The 22,354-nt window shown below is 33.2% G+C and overlaps 1 protein-coding gene across 3 annotated transcripts in view; it reads right to left on the minus strand.

The window, feature by feature from the left end:
- Window positions 1-22,354, minus strand: part of sh2b3 (SH2B adaptor protein 3) — a 138,567-nt gene that overhangs the window by 107,308 nt on the left and 8,905 nt on the right. The window contains exons 4-5 of one of the 3 annotated variants that reach the window (XM_017356229.4): window positions 3,023-3,093; window positions 2,779-2,938 (exon numbers count right to left, since the gene is read on the minus strand). The exons of 1 other annotated variant lie outside the window; for it this stretch is intronic. The gene's annotated coding sequence lies outside the window, so the exon portion shown is untranslated. Of the gene's footprint in view, window positions 1-2,778; window positions 2,939-3,022; window positions 3,094-22,354 lie in introns of those variants that run through there. One more of the 3 variants, XM_073951972.1, reaches the window with a different exon arrangement.

A 22,354-nucleotide genomic window follows, 5' to 3' on the forward strand; every position in this document is an offset into this window, starting at 1 on the left:
ATAAAAAACATTATTATTTTCCTGGCGTGAAAACTGTATAGAAGTTCTCCTTTTAATTTCAAGCACTTTTAAGCACTTTCAACCAAACAAAACTGTTTTCCAGGTATTCCAGGCCTTGAATTTCTAAAAGCCAAATTCAGGCACTTTAAGCACCTTGTGCGAACCCTGTATTATTATTATTAAATTATAAACACACCATGAACTAAAGTATAAGCACAGTTTGTAGACGCTTGATCCAGATAATTAAAAAACACTTGAATAAACTCATTATTATTATTATTATTATTATTATTTAACTAAAGTAAAAACAATTTATAGACGCTAGATCCATATAATAAAAAACACATCTAGCATAGACTCATTTGCATAGATGTTTGATCCTTTTTCACATGTATGCAAATTAAGTTGCAATATTGTCATTATCTATTATTATTATCACTATAAAATCATAAACAGAGCATAAAAAATAAGACAACACTTTCTAGTATAAACGTATAGCATAAATGTAAATTATGTTGTAATATAATTATTATTATTTAGTATTATTATCATCATCATCATAAACTAAAGCTAAAAACTTTCTAGACACTTGATCTGGATAATTAAAAACACACATCTGGCATAAACTCATTTGCATAAACTGTTGAGCCTTTTTTAGATGTATGTGCAAATTATGTTGTAAACTTTGAACTATTATATTATCATTATTATTGTTATTAAATCATAAACACACAAAAAAACTAAAGTATGAGCACAGTTTCTTGATGCTTGATCCAGATAATTAAAAAAGCATATGGCATGAACTCATTTGCATATAGTTTCAAGCAATATTCAGATGTGCATGCAAATTATGTTTTAATATTATTAGTGTTTATTATTATTATTGTTATTATTATAAAATCAAAAACATCAAAAGGTAAAGTAAAAACCCATTCTAGATGCTTGATCCAGATAGTTAAAAAACAAAAACTAAATTTACATAAATGCATGCAAAGTAAATTTTCTATATTATTGTTATTATTAATATTAAAATACACCATAAACTAAGGTCAATTAGCCTTTCCAGATAATAAAAAGCACATCTGGCACAAACTAATTTGCCATTTTTTCATTTGCATGCAGTTTACCATGTCATATTATTATTATTATAATTATTATTATAATTATTACTACTACTACCACTACTAATATTACCCCCATCGTCATAAATAATATAAGTGCACCATAACATAAATTAAATGTAATCTTTCATGGTACCCTATCTTAATCCAGCTAATGAAAAGCACATCTGGCACACACTAATTTGCATACAAGCCATTTCTCATTTGCATGCAGTTTACCTGATCATATTAATATTATTATTATTATTACTGTTATAACCATTATCGTTATTAATAACATAAACACACCATAATATAAAGTAAATGTAATCTTTCAAAGCCGCTTAACTTAATCCTGATAACGAAAAGCACATCTGGCACAAACTAATTTGCATACAAGCCCATTACTTATTTGCAGTTTACCTGGTCATATTATTATTATTACTACTAATATTATCACCATCGTTATAAATAATATAAATACACCATAACAAGGTAAATGTAAACTTTTAAAGTTGCTTAGCTTAATCCTGATAATAAAAAGCACATCTGGCGCAAATTAATTTGCATACAAGCTCATTTGCATGCAGTTTACCTGGTCAGATTATTAATATTATTATCACCATCGTTAAAAATAATATAAACACACCATGACAAAGTAAATGTAATCTTTTAAAGTTGCTTAACTTAATCCAGACAATAAAAAGCACATCTGGCAAAAGCTAATTTGCATACAAGCCCATTACTTAATTGCATGCAGTTTACCTGGTCATGTTATTATTATTATTATTATTATTTATTATCATTACTACTATTATCACCATCATTATAAATAATATAAATACACCATAAAATAAATGTAATCTTTCAAAGTCACTTAATCCTGATAATAAAAAGCATAAATGAGACAAACTAATTTGCATTTCTCATTTGCATGCAGTTTACCTCGTAGTCTTATTATTATTACTATTATTACCACTACCGTTATAAATACAGCACAATATAAAGTAACCGCAGTCTTTCAAAGTCCCTCAACTTAATCCCGATAATGAAACTGCACATCTGGCAAGATAATTTGCACACAAGCCTAATTCCCAGGACTTTGCGTCACATTATTACAGATATTAAACAAGACTGCATACGCATGTTGTGTAACAAAATAAATTACGTAATCGCTGTCTTAAATTTCAAACCCATTAAGAAACTTCAAAGTAGGCGTAAGCTCACGAGCACGTGCACGTATTTATTTACTAAACCATAAATTATTAAAAATAAGCATATAAAAACGACCCTTATTAAAAACTGCCCATTAGAAATGACGCAAATTCTGAGAATGCGTACGTAATTCACGTATCTTTCGGACCGAGCCAGACACGCGCCGTGAAACTGCGTGATCCCTTTAAACTGTCTTGCGACTGTCAAGTTCATTATAACTTAACGAGGGAAAGATTAACCGAGAGTACAGTTGCATGGCTTATATGAAGCTGTAAATGTACAAGCAGAAAAGTTTGAAACCCTCACGTTCCGCGTCATCTGCGCTGACCAACAAACTTCTGGCGCAAAAGAGTCGGGATTATTATACAGCAGTCACAGATAGTCAGCAAGTGTCTGAATACAGTTAAACAAGCTTAACATGCGGCTTAAAAAAGTGCTCTGGTAATTATTAAATATGACTTGCCTGCCAGACGTTCTGTCTGTCTGTCTCATGTTGGATGCACGCAGCAACAGCCCTGCGTAAACTTTCAGGAAGAAAAAAAACACACACAAACTTTCTTCTTCTTCTTCTTCCTGGTGTTTGTTGACGGTTCGCATTCTTAACAGAGCATTACCGCCACCTACTGTGCGTTATGGATCAGAGACTCTTTTTATTGATTAATTAATTAATTAATTTATTTATTTATTTATTTAGATTATTTTTTTACCTATAGACTCTTCAAAACCCGAGCCTTCGATGTTGCTGCGTGTTCAGCTCCTCCAATCTACAGCTCAGGTCCTTCACAGCCGAGACATAGAAAAACATAGAAGAGAGGAGAAAGCTTAATATTTTATATTTTTATATATTTATATTTTTATATTATAAATAAAATAATAATTAGTTAAGTAAATTAAATAAATATATTTAGACATTCTATATCATATGTATTAACTGAGTTCTTTTTAAGAATTGTATTAACCATTTCTTTTAAAAATCCTTTCAGTGTTATTTGTTCATCATTTATCTGTAGATCATTAATCAACATATTTCTTTCCTCTGTGTATTTATAGCAACTAATGATTACATGTTCTACTGTCTCTCTCTCTCTCTCCGCATCCATCACACAACCCTGTTGGATGTTTTCCTATATGTGTAATGTAGCGTTCCGCCCTGCATGTCCTGTCCTTATTCTTGAAAGAATACAATCACACACAAACTTTTCATGGACGCTGCGACAATAAGCAGCGTCTCCTATACTCCTACAAAATTAAAGCCCCAGTCGTGAGGGAAGCCATGTAGTTTTTGCATTCTGTTTATCTTGGTAAACTGCATGCAAACGAGAAATGCAAATTAGTTTGTGCCAGATGTGCTTTTTGTTTTCAGGATTAAGTTAAGCGACTTTAAAAGATTACATTTACTTTGTTATGGTGTATTTATATTATTTATAATGATGGTGATCAGGGGCGGATTTAACCAATGAGCGAGGTAAGTGGCCGCTTAGGGCCCCAGGAAATGTGGGGGCCCCCAATAAATATCTAGAAGTATAAATTATACCTATAAACTAAATAAAAATGTTGTTTTCTATCATATTTTGTATGATGAGAGTCAAACAAATACAATTTTAAAGCAATTAAATATTATGTAATATAAAATAAAATGTAATATTAATATAATAATGCAATGTTATGTAATGTAATAATAGTATTATAAAGTAAAATATTATTACATCTGCACAAATTTGTCCCCGATCATGGAGCAGTCCAGCAGTCAAATTTAGCAATTTCTTTTTAATTTAGTTTAAAATCGTCATTTAAAATGTAGAGATTGCATTAAGATTAAACATAGAAAAGAAGTTTGAGTGATATAAAAACAAGTAAATAAATAAAAAATAAAGTAAAAGTAGAAAAGGTGCATTTTAGGACTTTTGGGCCTCATGGCTGGAATTGCTTAAGGCCCCCAAATCCCTAAACCCACCCCTGATGGTGATTTTAATAGTAATAATAATAATAATAATAATAAGACCAGGTTAACTGCATGCAAATGAGAAATGAGCTTGTATGCAAATTAGTTTGTGCCAGATGTGCTTTTTTGTTATCAGGATTAAGTTAAGCGACTTTAAAAGATTACATTTACTTTGTTATGGTGTATTTATATTATTTATAACGATGGTGATCAGGGGCGAATTTAACCAATGAGCGAGGTAAGCGGCCGCTTAGGGCCCCAGGAAATGTGGGGGCCCCCAATAAATATCTAGAAGTATAAATGATATCTATAAACTAAATAAAATGTTGTTTTCTGTCATATTTTGTATGATGAGAGTCAAACAAATACAAATTTAAAGCAATTAAATATTATGTAATATAAAATAAGTGTAATATTAATATAATAATGCAATGTAATAATAGTATTATAAAGTAAAATATTATTACATCTGCACAAATTTGTCCCCAATCATGGAGCAGTCCAGCAGTCAAATTTAGCCATTTCTTTTTAATTTAGTTTAAAATCGTCATTTAAAATGTAGAGATTGCATTAAGATTAAACATAGAAAAGAAGTTTGAGTGATATAAAAACAAGTAAATAAATAAAAAATAAAGTAAAAGTAGAAAAGGTGCATTTTAGGACTTTTGGGCCTCATGGCTGGAATTGCTTAAGGCCCCCAAATCCCTAAACCCACCCCTGATGGTGATTTTAATAGTAATAATAATAATAATAATAAGACCAGGTAAACTGCATGCAAATGAGAAATGAGCTTGTATGCAAATTAGTTTGTGCCAGATGTGCTTTTTTGTTATCAGGATTAAGTTAAGCGACTTTAAAATATTACATTTACTTTGTTATGGTGTATTTATGTTATTTATAATGATGGTGATCAGGGGCGAATTTAACCAATGAGCGAGGTAAGCGGCCGCTTAGGGCCCCAGGAAATGTGGGGGCCCCCAATAAATATCTAGAAGTATAAATGATATCTATAAACTAAATATAATGATGTTTTAAAGCAATTAAATATCATGTAATATAAAAATAAAATGTAATATTAATATAATAATGCAATGGTATGTAATAATCAAGTTCTAAAATAAAATCTTATTTATTTTATTATTATCTGCACAAATCATGGAGCAGTCCAGCACTCAATTTTATAAAATTTACATCATTTAAAATGTAGAGATTGCATTAAGATAAAACGAAGAGAAGAAGTTTGAGTGATATAAAAACAAAGCTAAATAAATAAAAAAGGAAATAAAAGTAGAACGAGTGAATTTTAGGACTTTTGGGCCTCATAGGTGGAACTGCTTAGGGCCCCCAAATCCCTAAATCCACCCCTGATGGTGATTTTAATAGTAATAATAATAATAAGACCAGGTAAACTGCATGCAAATGAGAAATGAGCCTGTATGCAAATTAGTTTGTGCCAGATGTGCTTTTCATTAGCTGGATTAGGTTAAGTGACTATGAAAGAGTGCATTTACTTTATATTATGCTGAATTTATATTATGCATAATGATGGTGATAATATTAGTAATGATATTAGTAATTTAATAATAATAATAATAATAATAATAATAATAATAGTAATAATAATGATAATGATATTGTAAACTGCATGCAAATGAGAAATGGCATGTTTTTGTATCTGTTCATCAGGCAGGAATGTATGTATTTGCATTTATAAAAACAACATATGAAAAACTAGTAATATTGGCTTCAGTTTCAAACATTTTTCTAATTAAAACTAGTATTGTAGTTGTGTATTTAATCAATAATGTATCTATGTAAAGTCACAGGATAATTTTTATATTTTTAAAATAGTTAACACATATTTTTTAATATGTACTTATTTTTTGTGGAAACCGTGATATATTTTACTTTCATTATTCATAGATGAATGGAAGGTTTCTATATCTGAAATACATAATTTTTTGTTATATTATAATTACATTATAATTTGCTATTGTTTTAAGTGATTCCACATAAAATGACATTAAATACTGCTTCTTTTATTGAAAGTATTGGAATACATATTTGTATGTTGTTGATGTTTTATGTCGGGCGGTTCATTCCACTGTGGCGACCTCTGAAATAGAGTTTTAGCGGAAGAGAAATTAATGTAGCATGTAGATTCATGACTGTATTTTTAAATTTATTCATACTTTAAATAAATTATTTGTTTACTTTTGTGGATAATGACTTTAGATATAGAGTCTGACATAAAGAAGGATGATAATGATATATTTGCTGTTACTTTTGGTCAATGTAATGTGTCTGTTATTAATAAAATGTTAATAAATACAAAAAATATAGAAGTTCACTTGTAGGAATTATTATTAGCTGCTCAATTAACCACATAAAATGACATTAAATACTGCTTTTAATATTGGAAGTATTGGCATACATATTTGTATTTTGATGTTTTTTTAATGGTGTTGTATGTAGGGTGGTTCATTCTGTGGCGACCTCTGAAATAGAAACTAAGCTGAAGTAAAATGAATGAATGTAGTATGTAGATTTATCATTGCATTGTAAAATTCAGTTTATTATTAATTTAATTATTTGTGTTTACTTTTGTGGATATTGATTTTAGATATATAGTCTGAGATAAACAATATTGATGATGCTTTAGCTGTTTCCTTTGGTCAATGTAATGTGTTCTTATTCATAAAATAATAATATTAATAACAATTATGAAGACGTATTGTATGAATTATTATTAGCCGCTCGATTAAATTACATGTATATCATTTATAAACTGTAAAACAAAAACGCATAAAAGAAATGAAAAATAACACGTGACGTCTCTCTGACGTAGCCTTTTACACACCCGCTTTGGGACTTTTATTTTAAAATACACACAAGTTCAGCTCTCTCTGTGGCTTCACGTGGTAAATTTTGTAGTTTGAACTTGTGGATTTCATTAAAAGTGTCACTAGTCGAGATATTACATGAGTTGTGTTATAAGTGAACAACATCTTCAGTGTCGAAAAAAACCCTCTTTCGTCGTCCGTTATAAACTTCATGTTTACGTTAATGTCTTTGAAAATACCGCGAACGGCGTATATATATTTTAAAGTATAGAAAGTATTAGTTATTTATTTTTTATAACGCGTATATTACATAAATTTAATCCACATAACCTGTACATAAAGTAAAATTCGCATTTCTATAACCGCGGTAAAGTTAGTTTTACTTTCGACATTCATTAGACATTCGATTTTCAAATCAATTAAACTCTTTGTTCCTGTTATACTTTGGGCCAAAAATAGGTCAGATAGGCATAAACATGTGCCCTTTATGTTGCACAAGGCTTAATTTCTCGATTAAAAAAAAATAAAAAATTACCATAAAAATGAATTAAACAATTCAACCATATGGAATTATACAATAAGACTAGCACCAGAATATTCAGAAAAACATCCTGCATATTGCACAAGACTCGGTTTTTTGAATTAGCACTCTATTTATTTTATAATATTTTTTAAATATCTTTTAATGTAAAAATTGCAAAATTCAATTAAACTCTGACACCATTTGAAATAAAATATTCAAATCAACTGTACAATTGTCTAAATATTATTCTCTATGATGCACAAGCTTTGTTTTTTACAGTTATGCCTTTGTTGATTTTATATACAGTATTGAATCCATATTTTCAGTATATCGAATATACTGTAAATCTCTTAATGAATTAAACTCTGACACCTCTTGAAATTAAATATTCAAATCAACTGTACAATTGTCTAAATATTATTGTGAATGATGCACAAGCTTTGCTTTTTTACAGTTATGCCTTTATTGATTTTATATACAGTAATAAATCCATATTTTATGTATATCGAATATACAGTAAATCTCTTAATGAATTAAACTCTCACACCAGTTGAGATAAAATATTCAAATTAACTGTACAATTGTCTAAATATTATTCCGAATGATGCACAAGCTTTGTTTTTTACAGTTATGCCTTTATTGATTTTATATACAGTAATAAATCCATATTTTCAGTATATCGAATATACTGTAAATCTCTTAATGAATTAAACTCAGACACCATTTGACATATAATATTCAAATCAACTGTACAATTGTCTAAATATTATTCTGAATGATGCACAAGCTTTTTTTTTACAGTTATGCCTTTGTTGATTTTATATACAGTATTGAATCCATATTTTCAGTATATTGAATACACTGTAAACCCCTAAATGAATTAAACTCTGACACCATTTGAGATAAAATTTTCAAATCAACTGTAAAATTGTCTAAATATTATTGTCTTTCATGCACAAGCTTTTTTTTTTACAGTTATGCCTTTATTGATTTTATATACAGTAATAAATCCATATTTTCAGTATATCGAATATACTGTAAATCTCTTAATGAATTAAACTCAGACACCATTTGACATATAATATTCAAATCAACTGTACAATTGTCTAAATATTATGTCTTTCATGCACAAGCTTTGTTTTTTACAGTTATGCCTTTATTGATTTTATATACAGTAATAAATCCATATTTTTAGTATATCGAATATACTGTAATTCTCTTAATGAATTAAACTCAGACACTATTTGACATAAAATATTCAAATCAACAGTACAATTGTCTAAATATTATTCTGAATGATGCACAAGCTTTGTTTTTTACAGTTATGCCTTTATTGATTTTATATACAGTAATAAATACATTTTTTTAGTATTTCGAATATAATGTAATTCTTTTAATGAATTAAACTCTGACACCATTTGAAATACAATATTAAAATCAACTGCACAATTATCTAAATATTATTCTCTATGATGCACAAGCTTTGTTTTTTACAGTTATGCCTTTATTGATTTTATATACAGTATTGAATCCATCTTTTCAGTATATCGAATATACTGTAAATCTCTTAATGAATTAAACTCTGACACCATTTGAAATTAATTATTCAAATCCACTGTACAATTGTCTAAATATTATTGTGAATGATGCACAAGCCTTGTTTTTTACAGTTATGCCTTTATTGATTTTATATACAGTAATAAATCCATATTTTTAGTATATCGAATATACTGTAATTCTCTTAATGAATTAAACTCTGACACCATTTGACATATAATATTCAAATCAACTGTAAAATTGTCTAAATATTATTGTGAATGATGCACAAGCTTTGTTTTTTACAGTCATGCCTTTGTTGATTTTATATACAGTAATAAATCCATTTTTTCAGTATATTGAATACACTGTAAACCCCTAAATGAATTAAACTCTGACACTATTTGAAATATAATATTTAAATCAACTGTACAATTGTCTAAATATTATTCTCTATGATGCACAAGCTTTGTTTTTTACAGTTATTCCTTTATTGATTTTATATACAGTAATAAATCCATATTTTTAGTAAATCAAATATACTGTAATTCTCTTAATGAATTAAACTCTGACACCATTTGAGATAAAATATTCAAATCAACTGTGCAATTGTCTAATTATTATTGTCTTTCATGCACAAGCTTTGTTTTTTACAGTTATGTCTTTGTTGATTTTATTTACAGTAATGAATCCATATTTTCAGTATTTCAAATATACTGTAAACTCTTGATGATTTAAACTCTCACACCATTTGAAATAAAATATTCAAATTGCCTGTAAAATTGTCTAAATATTATTGTCTATGATGCACAAGTTTTGTTTTTTACAGTTACGCCTTTGTTGATTTTATTTACAGTACTGAATCCATATTTTTAGAATATCGGATACACTGTGAACACTTAAATGAATTAAACTCTTACACCATTTGAGATAAAGTATACAAATTAACTCTAAAATTGTCCTAATATTATTATTAAGAGAGGAAATTCAGTGCTATGTGGAAACTTTGACTATGGGGAAATCTATGGAAGACGCCATAACGAAAGAACCTTACCATGTGTCTGGTGAGGGGCATGCCAAGCTGCAGCGTAAGCACACCTGCAAGACCAGAGGTGCAGCCTTCCAGCATGTCTCCTTGCCCTTACTTACCTGTTCCTGGTTTAGATATATATTTCAGGGAGTCGTAAAAATACACCTAGTTAATTCTAGAAATTTTTAATATGACAGTAAGTTCGGAAAGCATGCAGTCCCGATAGAAAGAACACTGTGGAAGCCACCTGCTGCCCGAATGGGGAGACCTGGTGGCAAAAAAGCATATAGACTAGCCGTAAAAAGGGGGAGTACGCATACGAAAAGATGGTTAGCAGGGTGGGAAGACATAAGCTTGCCTAGAGGGGGGGACTACATTGTGGCTGAGTGAGCATATGGGGTAGGCACATAGCAGGCATCTATACCCAGATAGCGGGATGACCAAGGTGCATACAAACAATGTAACGGGCCAACACATGACTCCTCCACTGAGTCAGGTGCTGGAAGCCTCGTAGGAACTCTGCAGGGTTCGCCAAGTGGGGAACTCAACTGACGAAGCGAGAAAGCTCACGTATCTCTGTGTTAGAGAGAAAGGCGCAGCAAGCATGTTACAACACCTAACTTCATTCATTAGGGTTTCCCAACACCCTTGAGGAAAATCGGCTACACTCTAAGATTATAAAACTTGCAAATGTATGTGGTGTCGCCCAGCCCACAGCTCTACAGATGCCTGTTAGAGAGGTACCACATGATAGTGGGTCGACCCGAATTCCAGGCACAAGTCACTGACCGAAAATGCCTCCAGGTCCCCAACCCTCTTAATCGATGTCAACATGACCTGCAGAGCTGTTTTCAAGGACAGAAATCTCAAAGATACTGAATTGAGTGGTTTGAACGGATCTCTGCGTAGCACTACAGCAAGATCCCAAGAGGGCATGAAAGGGGGTGGGGTAGATTTAATTGCCTCGCGCCTCTGAGGAACCGGATGATGAGGTTATGTCTTCCCACAGTGCTGCCATCCAATGCGTCATGATGCCACGTAAACCTTCAGTGTAAAGGGCAACAGCCTCCACTTCAGGACTAACCTGAAGAAAAGAAAGCACAACGCTGATCTGGCAAGTTCAGGGGTCTTCTCGGTGAGAAGCGCACCATCCAGTGAATAGACTCCACTTCAGGGCGTAGGCATGCCTCGTAGAGGGTGCTCTAGCCTGAGTGATGGTGTTAACCACCACAATCGGCAGGTTACCTTAGCCTTACTTGCGGTGTCTAAGGACCACAGGTGGAGGTTTAATAGATCTGGGCGAGGGTGCCCTGTCCCTGAGATTAAAGATCTTCTCTCACAGGGATCTGCCAGGGAGGGGCCGTCGCAAGGAGGGAGAGTTCTGATATGCAGGTCCGGTTGGGCCAGAGAGGCGCAACTAACAAGACCTGCTCCTTGTCCCCTCTGACCCTGCACAGAAACTGCGCGACCATGCTCATTGGGGGAAATGCATATTTGCGCATGCCCTGAGGTCAGCTGTGGGCCAGTGCATCCGTGCCGAAAGAGTCCTCGGTCAGGAAAAAAGAACCAATAGGCAATGGGCATTCTCAAACGAAGCAAACAGGTCAACCTGGGCTTGAGCTCGCCCAGGATATAAACAGTACGCATCGATTTCAGCCGCGTATGACTCCAGAAGACTCGTCGAGACAACGATATGCCTGGACTCCTGTCCTAGAGGCAATCCGGCCTGAAGGAACGTGTGTCCCTCTAAGGGCTGAGGGTGACCATCCGCATGATCGTTGGCGTACCAGCGGTTGGGCAGCACAGAGTGGATGGGGTCAACCAGGCAGCGCTGGGGTCCCAAAGGAGAGCAGGAGGCGAGATATTCGGACTTCGGAGGAGGGGCTGAGAGTGTGGGAGAAAAGAGATCGTTCTCCTGCACTCCACGAGCTATTGGCTATTGATGCACTGATCCTGTGAGCTGGAAGGCATAGAGTCTCCGACTAGCAGTGTTCGGGCTGTCACATCCGGGGAAGAGGAAAATGCTCTTTCTTTGAGTTTTTGGTTGTTGAAAAACGCCTTTGATGTTATTTGATGTGGAGCCCGGCCCTCCGCCGGGGAAAGAGCAAGTTCCCTCTTCTCCGGATGGCCCGTCTCAGGGACGCTTCGTGGTCTGTTTACTGGAATAAATGGTGCCCTGGGGCGGGGGTGCTGGACGTCTGCAAGGTGCTTGGCGCTGCCGCTTGGCCAGAGGCGCAGACGGAGGTGGCAGAGCTGGTCTGGAAGCCGCAGGCAGGCGCCCTCGGCAAGGAGTGGTGGATGTGGATGGTTCGGCTGGGGGAGTGGTCTTACGGTCTTACTAATAGATGGCTCTGCCCATCGCATCTGACTGCTCCTTCACTGCCGTGAACTTCTAGGTGAATTCAGCAACGGTATCGCTGAACAGGCCAGCCTGGCATATAGGCGAGTTAAGAAAGTGAACTTTGTCAAGATTGCACATATCTGCTAGGTTTAGCCAGAGGTGGCGTTTCAGGACCACTTATGGGGCCATCGTCCTTCCTAGGGCACACGCAGCTGACTTGGTGGTAGGCAAAGCAGAGTCTGTTGCGGTACAGAAAGCGAAAGCAGCCTGGTCCGCGGCTGTGTAGGCTCTGGTCCTGAGAGAGGCAAATAACCATAACATAAATTGACCACAATGGTGCGCTCGATCCGGGGGATCGTCTCGTACCCCCTGGCTGCTCCGTCAGGTGGTGAGGAGTGGCGAAGCCGCACGCAGATCGGCAGAGAAAGATGCCGTCCAAGACAGCATGAGCCTATTGTGCACTTCCGGGAAGAAGGGGACGGGAGGCTTAGAAGGTCTGGCCTTTTAGTATCCTCCATGTAGCACCCATCTAGTCAGTCTGGCCACAAGGCTGGGGAATAAACAGTCTTCAGACACATGGCCGAAGCAACCCGGGAAAGCACGGTCAGCATATGCGCTTCTGGATCTTGCGCCGTGCTCACCATCCCGGAGAGAGGAAGCGGGTTCAGTGCAATGATGGACATCTGGTCCTCTGTGTCATCGAGTGAGAGGGCGACCATCCGGGAGGACAAAGCGCTTCTCTTGTTTGAAGCTTGGATGGAGCGCACTGACGAGTGAGATGTCCGTGAGCCCGAAGGCGGTGGATTTACTCCCACTGTAACCCTCAGATCTGGGGGGGACAACTGGGCTGGGTTGCTCTTTTGCAACTGTAAAAAACTAAATTTGTGCATCATAGAGGATTCGTTTAAGTATTTACATTGTATCCGATATGCTAAAAATATATATTCAGTGTTGATATAAAATCAACAAAGGGCATTACTGTAAAAAAAATCATGTAAGTGTTTACATTGAAATACTGAAAATATTGTTTTATTACTGTATATACAATCAACAAATGCATAACTGTAAAAAACAAAGCTTGTGCATCATAGAGGATAATATTTAGTAATATGTTGAGCCAATTTAAATATTTTATCTCAAATGGTGTCAGAGTTTAATTCATTAAGAGATTTACTGTATATTCGATATACTAAAAATATGGATTTATTACTGTATATAAAATCAATAAAGGTATAACTGTAAAAAACAAAGCTTGTGCATCATAGAGAATAATATTTAGACAATTGTACAGTTGATTTGAAAATTTTATCTCAAATGGTGTCAGAGTTTAATTCATTAAGAGAATTACAGTGTTTTCGATATACTAAAAAAATATGGATTCAATACTGTATATAAAATCAACAAAGGCATAACTGTAAAAAACAAAGCTTGTGCATTAAAGACAATAATATTTAGACAAATGTACAGTTGATTTGAATATTTTATCTCAAATGGTGTCAGAGTTTAATTCATTTAGGGGTTTACAGTGTATTCAAAATACTAAAAAAATATGGATTTATTACTGTATATAAAATCAACAAAGGCATAACCGTAAAAAACAAAGCTTGTGCATCATTCACAATAATATTTAGACGATTGTACAGTTGATTTGAATATTATATGTCAAATGGTGTCAGAGTTTAATTCATTAAGAGAATTACAGTGTTTTCGATATACTAAAAATATGGATTTATTACTGTATATAAAATCAATAAAGGTATAACTCTAAAAAACAAAGCTTGTGCATGAAAGACAATAATATTTAGACAATTGTACAGTTGATTTGAATATTATATGTCAAATGGTGTGAGAGTTTAATTCATTAAGAGATTTACAGTATATTCGATATGCTGAAAATATGGATTCAATACTGTATATAAAATCAATAAAGGCATAACTGTAAAAAACAAAGCTTGTGCATCATAGAGAATAATATTTAGATAATTGTGCAGTTGATTTGAATATTGTATTTCAAATGTTGTCAGAGTTTAATTCATTAAGAGATTTACTGTATATTCGATATACTAAAAATATGGATTCATTACTTTATATAAAATCAATAAAGTCATAACTGTAAAAAACAAAGCTTGTGCATCATTCAGAATAATATTTAGACAATTGTACAGTGGATTTGAATATTTTATCTCAAATCGTGTCAGAGTTTAATTCATTAAGAGAATTACAGTATATTCGATATACTAAAAATATGGATTTATTACTGTATATAAAATCAATAAAGGTATAACTCTAAAAAACAAAGCTTGTGCATCATTCACAATAATATTTAGACAATTGTACAGTGGATTTGAATAATTAATTTCAAATGGTGTCAGAGTTTAATTCATTAAGAGATTTACAGTATATTCGATATACTGAAAAGATGGATTCAATACTGTATATAAAATCAATAAAGGCATAACTGTAAAAAACAAAGCTTGTGCATCATAGAGAATAATATTTAGATAATTGTGCAGTTGATTTGAATATTGTATTTCAAATGGTGTCAGAGTTTAATTCATTAAAAGAATTACATTATATTCGAAATACTAAAAAAATGTATTTATTACTGTATATAAAATCAATAAAGGCATAACTGTAAAAAACAAAGCTTGTGCATCATTCAGAATAATATTTAGACAATTGTACAGTTGATTTGAATATTATATGTCAAATGGTGTCTGAGTTTAATTCATTAAGAGATTTACAGTATATTCGATATACTGAAAATATGGATTTATTACTGTATATAAAATCAATAAAGGCATAACTGTAAAAAAAAAAGCTTGTGCATGAAAGACAATAATATTTAGACAATTTTACAGTTGATTTGAAAATTTTATCTCAAATGGTGTCAGAGTTTAATTCATTTAGGGGTTTACAGTGTATTCAATATACATAAAATATGGATTTATTACTGTATATAAAATCAACAAAGGCATAACTGTAAAAAAAAAGCTTGTGCATCATTCAGAATAATATTTAGACAATTGTACAGTTGATTTGAATATTATATGTCAAATGGTGTCTGAGTTTAATTCATTAAGAGATTTACAGTATATTCGATATACTAAAAATATGGATTTATTACTGTATATAAAATCAATAAAGGCATAACTGTAAAAAACAAAGCTTGTGCATCATTCAGAATAATATTTAGACAATTGTACAGTTAATTTGAATATTTTATCTCAACTGGTGTGAGAGTTTAATTCATTAAGAGATTTACTGTATATTCGATATACATAAAATATGGATTTATTACTGTATATAAAATCAATAAAGGCATAACTGTAAAAAAGCAAAGCTTGTGCATCATTCACAATAATATTTAGACAATTGTACAGTTGATTTGAATATTTAATTTCAAGAGGTGTCAGAGTTTAATTCATTAAGAGATTTACAGTATATTCGATATACTGAAAATATGGATTCAATACTGTATATAAAATCAACAAAGGCATAACTGTAAAAAACAAAGCTTGTGCATCATAGAGAATAATATTTAGACAATTGTACAGTTGATTTGAATATTTTATTTCAAATGGTGTCAGAGTTTAATTGAATTTTGCAATTTTTACATTAAAAGATATTTAAAAAATATTATAAAATAAATAGAGTGCTAATTCAAAAAACCGAGTCTTGTGCAATATGCAGGATGTTTTTCTGAATATTCTGGTGCTAGTCTTATTGTATAATTCCATATGGTTGAATTGTTTAATTCGTTTTTATGGTAATTTTTTATTTTTTTTTAATCGAGAAATTAAGCCTTGTGCAACATAAAGGGCACATGTTTATGCCTATCTGACCTATTTTTGGCCCAAAGTATAACAGGAACAAAGAGTTTAATTGATTTGAAAATCGAATGTCTAGTGAATGTCGAAAGTAAAACTAACTTTACCGCGGTATTTCACCGCACCTTAATGACACGAGGATTAATGAATGAATCTTCAGTCTTCACGAAACGGTGACGAGGAGCCATCTTGTGGTGAGAATTAAGCTCCACATGTTGATAAATCAACAAAACACACATTTTTATAAGGTTTCTCATCTTTATTTGATTTAATGAAAACATCTTATATGATTGTTTCCTTCAAATGAAATAGTCCACATGATTGCGATTTTGACCAAACATCCAAAGTTGTTTATTGCATCATTGTGAACATCAGTACCCGGTCATAAGCACATTCATATTTTGATTGCTGGTGTATACCGCAGAATCAAACACAGTGTTTTCTGTGAAATCTGAAGGCACTGCGGTTGGCCAGCCGACGGTTCGTTTTTAGCCACTGCATGAATGATGATTATAGGATTGCACACAACTTGTACCATTAAAAAAAAGCATTTACATGAGCTATAAATAAATGTGTATATATTTTAAAATGCATTACATGTTGGTCACAGTATGACGTTAATAATTGGTCAGTTTTATAAGGCAAGGATAAGCACTGACATGCTTACTGGCAAGCATGATGATATATGATTAGCGAAGCTTAGCCTTTAAATGAATAACAGTAAATTTGAGATGCTTATATAAAAAAAATAATCCATCATCCAATGATTATTCTATATTAGCTGGCTAGTTACAAAGTGTCTGAGACAATATTACATATGCTAGAGCTAGAAATCATTTTGGCAATTAAGTTTTTGGCAGATTTGATTGTGCAGATCTACTAAAATACAACACGCCAAGACGTCTGCAGTGAAATCACTGTTCTGGTTAACTATTAATCTGGCATGTCTAACATTTTGTGCTGTTTCTCAATATTTTGTTGCTACATTACACTGAACATGATTACTAATGGCCATAGACCAGCTTTGGCACTGTAATATTTTAACATTCAACGTGTTTTGATTATAAAAACAAAGACAATGTACCGCTTTTCCTTTTTGATCAGACCAAATTCGCATTGCTGTAACTTGTGCAAGACCTCAATTTAAAAAAAGGAAAAGAAAAAAGTATAATAAAAAAGAAATAAGAAGTCACTTCAGCATGAGATTGTAGAAAAATCTCAACATAAAAACTAAGTGCGAAATGTTATAGGACAGGGGTGTTCAAACTTGGTTCTGGAGGGCCGTTGTCCTGAATAGTTTAGCTCCAACTTGCTTCAATACACCTGCATGGAAGTTTCTAGTATACCTAGAAAGAGCTTGCTTAGCTGGTTCAGGTGTGTTTAATTGGGGTTGAAATTAAAATATGTAGGACACCGGCCCTCCAGGACCGAGTTTGGACACCCCTGTTATAGGAATAGTTCATCTAAAAAAGAAAACAGCATCATCATTTACTCATTGTCATGCCGTTCCAAACCCGTATCACATTTCTGTTTCCATGAACAAAAATGCAGAAGTTTGGCTAAATGTCCTGAATTATCTTTTTCACATTAAAGGAACGCTCCATTGTTTGTGGAAATAGGTTCATTATACAGCTACCCTAGAGGTAAACAGTTGAGTTTTACCATTTTTGAATCCATTCAGCCAATCTCAGAGTCTGGCGGAAGCACTTTTAGCTTAGCTTAGCATAGATCATTGAATCAGATTAGACCATTAGCATTATGCGTCAGTGGAGGATAGTTTCACTTCATTATTGATGATTAGAAGATCACATACAATTTGTTTACCATTAAAAAAGTATTTACTTGAGCTATACATAAATCGGATATAGGCTCATTGTATACCTCCACTTGATTTTTCCAATATTTGAATCCAATCAGCCAATCTCTGACACCGGCAGAAGAACTTTTAGCTTAGTCTAGCATACATAATTGAATCGGATAAGACCGTTAGCGTCTTCCTAAAAAATAAATGAGTATCAAACACAGTGTTTTATTTGAAAGCTGAAGGTACTGCTGTTGGCCAAGGATCTTTTTTAGTGTCTGTCACCGCATGAATGAAAATTAGAGGATCACACAAAATTTGTTTACCATGTTTGTTTTGAAAAAGCATTTACATGAGCTATAAATAAATTGAAAACAGGCTAAATGCCTAGCTCCCCTTGAGTTAAACAGCTGAGTTTTACCATTTTTAAATCCATTAGGCCAATCTCTGGGTCTGGCGGGAGCACTTTTAGCTTAGCTTAGCATACATGATTAAATCGGATTAGACCATTAGCATTTCCTCAAAAAATAGTGTCAAACACCGTGTTTTATATGAAATCTGAAGCCACTGTGGTTGGCCAGCCGAGGATCATTTTCAGTGTCTGCCACCGTATGATTGATGATTATAGGATCACATACAATTTGTTTACCATTAAAAATAGCATTTACATGATCTATAAAAAAATTGGAAACAGGCTAAATGCCTAGCTCCCCTTGAGTTAAACAGCTGAGTTTTACCATTTTTGAATCCATTAGGCCAATCTCTGGGTCTAGCGGGAGCACTTTCAGCTTAGCTTAGCATACATAATTGAATTGGATTAGACCATTAGCATCTTTCTAAAAAAAGAAAAAGAATGATCAAACAGTGTTTTACATGAAATCTGAAAACGTCTGTTTTTAAATAAGCATTTACACAAGCTATAAATCCATTGAAAATAGGCTCAGTGCATAGCTCCCCTTGAGTTAAACAGTTGAGTTTTACCATTGTTGAACCATTCAGTCGATCCCCAGGTCTGAAGAGAGCACTTTTAGCTTAGCTTAGCATAAATCATTGAATCGGATTAGACCATTAGCATCTCACTCAAAAAATAAAAACAATTTGAAAATTTTCATCTTTAAAGCTTGACTCTTTTGTAGTTACATCGTGTATAAAAAGTTACTGTTTTCTAGGCTGATAAGGCTAGGAAATATACTCTGATTCTGGCGTAATAAACAAGGAACTTTGCTGCCGTACTATGCAACAATGTGTTAGCCACTAGGGGAGCTGTAAAATGAGCCTTTTCCAAAACTTAATTCCTGTGGATCAATTAATTAATTAATTCTGTTTTAATGAATCCATTTAAAACTGATTTAATGATACATTTACAGTAGTTCACCCTAAACATGCCATTCATTTTTTAGTAATGATATATGTAAACAATAAATGCATGTTTTTTCTTTTTATTGGTTCATATAGACAATATTTTATGCTCACTGAATTAAAAAAAATAGTAATTTGCTTAAAAATTAAAAGAAAATTATAGACTATTTTCTTACACGGGTTTGGAACGACATGAGGTTGAGCAAAATAAAAGACAGAACATTCTTTAAAAATGTGCTTGTCATATTTAAAGCCATAGTACATCAAATAAAAAAAAAAAAATGAAAATTGTGTCATTGTTTACAAGCTAGTTTCATCTGTTGGACACAAAAGAAGATATTGTGAAGAATGTTGGAAATCCATAGACTTCCATAGTATTTTTCTACGATGGGGAAAAAAGTATCCAACATGTTTTTAAAATTATTCTCTTTTTTTGTAAAAAAAAAAAAAAAAAAAAAAAGTACCCTTACTCAAACAGGTTGGGAACCCCTATGTAAATTTTCATTTTAGTGTAAAATATCACTTTAATAATAATAATAATAATAATAAAAAATATTTAAAAAAAAAAAAATCAGTAATAAACAAATGATCATTCAAATCCAATTCCAAAAATGGATTTGACCTTTAACATCAAAATACACACACATATTTTGGTGTTTCCTACACAGATTTGGAACGACATGAGGTTAAAAATAAACAACCTTTAAAATGTTCCTTTAAAAATGCCTTGGTCTTATTTAAAGGGATAGGACACCTAAAAAATGAAAATTGTGTCATCGTTTACTCTTGCTCCACTTGTTACAAACCTGTTTGAGTTTCTTCTGTTGAACACAATAGAAGATATTGTGAAGAACACTGAAAATCCATAGACTTTTATAGTATTTTTTTTTCTACCATGAATGTAAATTCGTGAGCTTTCATGGATGTAAATTGGTAAAACTTTCAATCCACAGACTTCCATAGTGTTATTTCCTGCTATGGATTTAAATGATCCAAAATTCAACATGTTTTCATATCATCTTCTTTTTGTGTTTAAAAAACCCAACTCATACAGATTTGGAACCCCTAAGTAAACTTTTATTTTAGTGTAAACCAGTGCTTAATTTGAGCCAGATTCTGTTCCGGAAAATGTGAGATATTTGGATCCATATTTGGATTTAATGGATCCAGCCATCACTAACTTGTGTGTAGTGAATACCTACATGTGTGTGTGAGAAAGAGAGAGAGAGAGAGAGAGAGAGAGAGAGAAAGAGAAAGAGAGAGAGAGAGAGAGAGAGAGAGAGAGAGAGAGAGAGAGAGAGAGAGAGAATGTGAATGAATGCAAGGCTGTGTGGATGTGTGTGCGCACATGACGGTAGTCACCACACAAAAGATAAAACAAAAGTCATGTTTAACTATTGGTCCTCAACAAAATTTTCAGCCAATCGGCTTTCTTATGTTTACAATTACTCTCATTGGTTGGTGATTGTTTCACACACAGTGAGCAGCGAAAATGAATAATGGCATAGTGGCCTGCCTAAATAATATTTGTATTTTCAAAACAGCAACGAGGCAGTCAAGCATATTTTAATTTTTTCTTTTTAAACCATGAGTAAATCTGATAATGAGTCTAATCAAATGAGATCTTGAGAAGATGAAACTGCGCGGATGGATCAGGATAGCAGGAGACAGAAGCAAAGCATTCTTGAAGATTAGGCCCCATTTACACTAGTACATTTTAGTTTTAAAACAATGTTTTAAAATGAAAACGATCCACGTTCACACTGGCGTTTTACCTAGTGTTTCTGAACAGATCTCCATCCATACTATACCGCTGAAACGCACATCACGTGACTACACACACTTCGGCATGCGCTGCGGTGTATGCGGATGTCTGAGCTCTAGGCAATCAGTGGGTGCTTTGAGCACACCTCCCGGGGTGGGAGCAGCGCATGTCGGACAGGTCATTAAGGATCTTCTGCTGGATTTCATCTCACTATAATTGTCAAATCTGATATTTAATTAATCTGGTCTCTATCTAACGACTCTTCAGTCTTTTGAATCTAACAGTTGTTCTCAGGTAATGTGTTTTGGCTGAGCGCAAAGGTAAGTTATTAAGCTAATTTATGTAACCGCGTATACTGATTCTGCATACTTGGCTGATTGCTTGCCTTTATTTCCTATATTGTATTAATTTATTGTACATTATACTTTTATAAAGGCCATTATTGGTTATTAAAACTAAATAATATAATATTTAGCAAAGGAGACAGGGTGAGTTTCATATTGTTCAAAGAAAATGAAAGGAGGCAGTTGTGTTTTAGGCTCAGTTTTGTTATAAATATGCATACAGTGAAGATGACGGTCATATAAATATGTAGCCACACGACGCCTCAACATTTTTAGTTAAGTCTGTTAAGTTGTTAATATCAAAATGAAAATAGGCAGTTCCTTATATTGTGTTTTCATTTTATCGTTAAGATAGTGAAACAGCGTAGCCAGGGTGATGTGAATGAGGTTATAAAGTACACTGTTCCCTTTGAAGAGTTACCCGACGTGTGCTCGGGAGTTTGTTTTCCATATCAAACTTGCAAAGTCTGAACTTAAGGAGAGGAAGTAAAACTTAAATTTGTGCAAATTTTCTTAATATTCAGGAAAAAGCCCCAATCTTTTTCAGAAGTCTCCATTTTCCCCCATCCACACTGACACAGAGCATGCAGCGTTTTAAAATGAAAACAGCCCCTTTAGCGTTTTCAAAAAGCTGTTTTCAGGGCTCGAAAACTCCGGGGTAGAGTGTACGGAAGACGTAACCATAGCTAAACTTTAAAACTAAAACGCATTCGTGTAAACGAGGC

Source organism: Danio rerio, chromosome 5 (assembly GCF_049306965.1).
Source record: "Danio rerio strain Tuebingen ecotype United States chromosome 5, GRCz12tu, whole genome shotgun sequence".
Lineage (NCBI taxonomy): Eukaryota > Metazoa > Chordata > Actinopteri > Cypriniformes > Danionidae > Danio > Danio rerio.